Source organism: Saccopteryx leptura, chromosome 1 (genome assembly GCF_036850995.1).
Source record: "Saccopteryx leptura isolate mSacLep1 chromosome 1, mSacLep1_pri_phased_curated, whole genome shotgun sequence".
NCBI lineage: Eukaryota > Metazoa > Chordata > Mammalia > Chiroptera > Emballonuridae > Saccopteryx > Saccopteryx leptura.
The window spans coordinates 214482214-214488142 of NC_089503.1; the positions used below are offsets into that span (position 1 = coordinate 214482214).

Consider the following 5929-nt stretch of genomic DNA (forward strand, 5'->3'; position numbering starts at 1 on the left):
AGCCCTCTGGACTTTTTCCTGGCATCATGTGTTCTTCAGGTGCCAAATAATCAGGGTATAGAAAGAACTACTCCTCTCAGCTCTCCTGGAAAGAAAACTCACTTCCCTTCATAACCCTTCACGTTTGCCCTTGATGTTTCCATTGTAGCTTAATATGGTAGGAGCTATTTGGCGTGGCTGTAATGTCTTTTGTTTAATTGAAATACTTACTGCTTGGCCTTTCAGTTGACCTAAAATTCCTGTCCCCCAAAAGGTGATATTGGTATCTTAAAAGAACAAAGTGACAATGAAAATGACTGGAAAAAATAATTATGGACAGACATCTTGCCAGGGGAGTCAGCTTGGCAGATGACAGTGTTTAGATGTTTCTAAAGATAATAATCCTTCTTTTTGTATGTATATGTATGTGTACATGTATATGTAAGTGTACTAGTATATGCATGTGTACTGTATATGTATATGTACGTGTATATGTGTGTACATGTATGTGTATGTGTACATGTATATGTATGTATACATATATATGTATATATAAACCCAACTCTTCCTTCTTCAACCCAAGACACACACAATCAAAATGTTTTCAAGTTCTTGAAATTTGTTCAGTTCAACAGAATTTGTCAACAACGGGATGCAAAAAGTACTCAGATGTATTGTCTCATCCTTTGGAATTGATGCCTGGTCCTCCTGTGTTCATTAAATACCACCTAGAGTCTGGCACTTGCATGTGTCTGCTCCTGTGGTTTCCCTCTGCAGAGAATCCCCTTCCTGCCCTGTGTACCCTCTGAGCCTCTAGCCCTCTATGCTCCGTAGGCAGAAATAGCCCTACTCCCCTTCTGCAGGGTTGGCCATAGAGCCATATAGCCTATACAACAGGCTGGCCAGTGTGGCACCACAAGTGCATTGTACTGGCCTCTTGCATACTAAGGAAAGCACACTGTGAAAACCGCATGCCACGGTGGCTCATCACTCAATCCCCCTCCAGAGGCCAAACCAATTTTCCCTGCTCTAGGAAAAAAGAAGGAAGCACTCTTGTAATTCCCTACCAGCATAGTCCAAGCTACATAAGAGGTATTCAAGAAAATATCTATTTAGTGCCACAATCTGTCATTAGCTTCTTTTGGGTGTTGGCATTTTATCTTACGCCTGGCCTGGCTGAGACACTGGTTAGGAGTGGAGGGTCAAGTCCGTTTGACTGTAAAGCTAGGTAAGTAAAGATATGACCCTTGCTAAGACATGATACTTCTAAAAAAAGTTAATGCATATTAGGTACAGTAGTCACCCATTGTCTCTTGTTTTTGTACCCTTGCTCAGTCAGGGCTAAAAACATTACATAGAACATTGTAGAAATAAACTATTCATAACTTAAATTGTGCACCGTTCTGAGTGGTGTGATGAAATCTCACACTGTCCCACTATGTCCTACCCAGGATGTGAGTCATCCCATGGTCCAGCATCTCATGCTGTGCACACTCCCTGCCATGAGTCACTCAGAACATCTCATTTATCAGGTGACTGTCCTGGGATCATGGTGCTTGAGTTCAAGTAACTCTTATTTTACTTAATAATGCTACATTCACATAACTTTTATTATAGTATAGTGTTATAATTGTTCTATTTTATTATTGTTGTTACTAATTTCTTACTGTGCCTAATTTATAAGTTAAACTTGATCATAGGCATGCGTGTGTAGGAAGAAACAGCATATATAACATTAGGTATGATCTGCAGTTTCAGGCATCCACTGGGGGACTTGGAATATATCCTCCATGGATAAGGGGGACTGTACAGCAGATACGTGAAACACAAATATTAATTTTTTTAATGTGGTAAAAATTTAATATAAAATTTACCATCCTACCCCTTTCTATGTGTACCGTTTAATGGTAATAAGTATCACATTTTGTGCAACCAATGTTCAGAACTTTTTCTTCTTGCAAAACTGAAACTCTCCACCTATTAAACAATAACTCCCCATTTCCCCTACCTCCCAGCCACTGGCAGCCATCATTCCACTTTCCGTTTCTATGAATTTGACTACTCTAGATACCTCATATAGTAGAAGCATACAGTATTTGTCTTTTTGTACTGGCTTGTTTCACTTAGCGTAGTGTCCTTAGGGTCCATCCATGTTGTAGCATGTGTCAGAATTTCCTTCCTTTTTCAGGCTGAATAATATTCTATTGTAACCCCTTGTTTATCCATTCATCTGTGAGTGGACATTTGGGTTGCTTCACCCCTTAGTTATTGTAAACAGTGCTACTATGAACTTGGGTGTGCACATATTGCTTTGAGATCCTGATATTTCAGCAGTGCGACTGCTGGATGATATAACAATTCTGTTTTTAACTTTTGAACCACTGTCCTCTTTTCCATAGCAGCTAATTCATTTTACATTCTCACCAACAGTGCATAAGAGTTCCAGTTTCTTCACATCCTTATCAGCACTTGATATCTTTTGGGTTTTTTTTTAAAGTAGCCATTCTAATGAATATAAGATGATATATCATTGTGGATTTGATTTGCATTTCCCTAATGATTAATGACATTGAGCATCCTTTCATATATGGTATATTTGTTGGCCATTTGTATGTCATATTTAAAGAAATGTCTATTCAAGCTTTTTGCCCATTTTTTTGTATTTTTCTGAAGTTGGAAACGGGGAGGCAGACAGACTCCTACATGTGCCCGACCAGGATCCACCTGGCATGCCCACCAGGGGGTGATGCTCTGCCCATCTGGGGCATTGCTCTGTCGCAACCAGAGCCATTCTAGCGCCTGAGGCAGAGGCCATGGAGCCATCCTCAGCGCCTGGGCCAACTTTGCTCCAATGGAGCCTTGGCTGCAGGAGGGGAAGAGAGAGACAGAGAGGAAGGAGAGGGGGAGGGGTGGAGAAGCAGATGGGTGCTTCTCCTGTGTGCCCTGACCGGGAATCGAACCTGGGACTCCTGCATGCAAGGCTGATGCTCTACCACTGAGCCAACTGGCCAGGGCTTTTTTTGCCCATTTTTAAATTGGACTACTTGTTTTTGTGTTGTTGAGTTTCAGTACTTCTTTATATATTCTGGATATTAAACTCTTACCAGATACATAATTTATAAATATTTTCTCCCATTTGTTAGCTTGTCTTTTCACTCTTTTGATTATGTCAAATATTAAATTTCAATACAAGTATAATGGAATATCAAGGTCTAGAATTTTTTGTGACAACATGAATGGATCTTGAGAATATCATGCTAAGTGAAAAAAGTCCAACAGGAAAAGTCAAGAACCATATGGTTTTACTCATATGTGGGATAGAAAACTGAAAACAACAATTGAACAAATGACAAATAAACAAACAAAAACTCATAAACCCAGAACACAGTATGTTGGTTATCAGAGGGAAAAGGCGAGGGAAGACGGTGAAAGGAATAGGGGGTCCAATATATGGTGATGGAAGGAGATTTGACTTTGGGTGGTGAACACACAGAGCAATATATAGATGAGGTATTATAAAAAAAGAGGTCTAGGATTTTAAATTTCCTGAATATTATAAAAACCAGACTTCTTTCTTATATAAATACAAACAAGTTTGTTTCTGAATTTCCTAAAAACTATGGAACAATGAATGATATTAGGAGACTAGTTGTCAGGGTTTGGAAATTTTCAACACGTATAAAACACGATGCATTTATCTTCCTAAAAATCATGGTTTTGCCCGATAAGAGGGTAGTGTAAAAGGTATAATAATGAAGGGAATGCAGAACCGACCACATGAATACTGTTACATAAAAATTAGGGTGCTAGTCTGGGAACCTCAGGCAAGAGGAAGGGACCCTAATTAACTTGCACAGACTCATGAAGTATAAGGACAAGAGAGCAGCAGCAATGTAAACTGGTTCAAGATATAAATTTGTTTTAAGTAATTCCTGCTTACAGGTCACCGTAAGGTAAACCGAGTATGTGTCTAGTTTCACTGAGAGTGATAAAGGCACATTAGGCTTCTTGGGTGAAGCTTTGGGGCTCTAACAGAATTAATGACAGCAAAATATTCTAAAAAGCACAACATTATTTTATATTTTAAACCTTAGAGCATAAAACAAAACTTCATTTAAAATTCAAAACCTAAGAGCATGGGGAACTGGACTCCTTCTGGACTCTTGACCGAGTGCCCAGCACATGCGCACTGGCGAAGACTGCTGCCCAGCCTACGCCGTGCTTCCAGCTGGAACGCCAGTCCGGAGCCTCAGGTGACCCTGGCTGTGCAGCAGGAAGATGGAAAGCGCAGAATATTCTATCCCCGTTTGCCACCACCTAAGTCCATGGCAGGTGCCAGAGCAAATAGAGACATCAGCTATTGATTTTGGAAACTTCTCCCAGAAAACTGACTGGGCCAATGGGAGCTTAGCATTCTGGATGTGAATGAGGGAGGCAGCAACCTGTCAGAGGACCACTAACGGTCCAGCCAGCTCAACTCAGGAAGACCTGAGAAGAGGGACTTCCAAACTGGCAAAGCCAAGCCCAGCCCACCTGGTGGACAGTGAGCTGAATTAGTAATGAACCGACGCTAAGGTACAAGGAGAAACGTAGATTTCTGTTCCTCGTTATGCTAATAAAAAAGGCAGCGTCAGCACTAGCGTCTCCAGGCTGTGCCATGTGGGCGAATCAGGGGAAGTAGAGGCCACCTAACATCCCACTGTTAATCATTCCTAGAAACACATATAAAAATAGATCATTATACGGAAGACTGGACTTTCTTGTAGGAACGAGGTTGTAATTTGGGGTTGACTTCCTGATCCAGGCTATGACCAGCAATAAATTATAAGGCAAAGCTCATATATAAATTTTAATACTTTAAAATTAATAAGTGGCCATGGCCGGTTGGCTCAGTGGTAGAGCGTCTGCCTGGCGTGCGTGAGTCCCGCGTTCGATTCCCGGCCAGGGCACACAGGAGAGGTGCCCATCTGCTTCTCCACCCCTCCCCCTCTTCTTCCTCTCTGTCTCTCTCTTCCTCTCCTGCAACCGAGGCTCCATTGGAGCAAAAGATGGCCCGGGCGCTGGGGATGGCTCCTTGGCCTGTGCCCCAGGTGCTAGAGTGGCTCTGGTCGCGACAGAGCGACGCCCCGGATGGGCAGAGCATCGCCCCCTGGTGGGCGTGCTGGGTGGATCCCGGTCGGGCGCATGCGGGAGTTTGTCTGACTGCCTCCCCGTTTCCAGCTTCAGAAAAAAAATAAAATAATAATAATAAGTGTGCTCCAAGTTCCTTTAAAATGCACTTTACAAATTTATTATATAGAAGCCCAGTGAACTATAAACTATCTATGAAGTACATGGAAGAATACTACTCTCTCAAAAAGGGGGGGGGAGGTAGAGGAGGGTACCAGGGAATAGATGGTGATGGAAGGAGACTTGACTTGGGGTCAATGCAATATACACATGATATCGAATTGTGTACCCCAGACCTGTATAATATTATGAACCAGTGTCATCCAAGAAATTCAATAACAAATTTAAAAAATATGTGCTATAATGTAGATAAGAATTGCCTGTGTTTATTGAGCACCTACTAATTGCCGCCACCTACCTTATGTTATTTAATCCTGTGAGGAAACTGAAGCTTAAAATGGAAACATCACTTGTTCAGATACAATTATTTAATGAGTGACTGAACTGGGATTTAAACCCAAGGCGTCTCATCATGGGAGGGAGGAAAATTGGAGAAAAACTAGGTTTTCATGATGGTGTCAGGTCACTGCATTAACCAATCTGGAGACTATTCCCAACCTCTGTACTTGTTACATGAGATAATTCAGTTCTTCATTGTTTGAGTCATTTCAAGCTGTGTTTTCTGTTATATCCAGTCTTAGCTGCCTGATATCCTGCATGAGACTTAATTCCTGCTCCAAAATATGGACTCAGTGCTTTCCTTGGCGTAGTTTCAGGCCAG

At 41.6% G+C, this 5929-nt stretch overlaps 1 non-coding gene across 1 annotated transcript; it reads right to left on the minus strand.

Annotated features, from left to right (window-relative positions):
• Positions 1-2918: 2918 nt before the first annotated feature.
• TRNAA-UGC (transfer RNA alanine (anticodon UGC)) lies at positions 2919-2994 on the minus strand. Its single transcript has one exon. It is a non-coding gene; the product is annotated as a tRNA-Ala (tRNA).
• Between the last annotated feature and the right edge of the window lie 2935 nt (positions 2995-5929).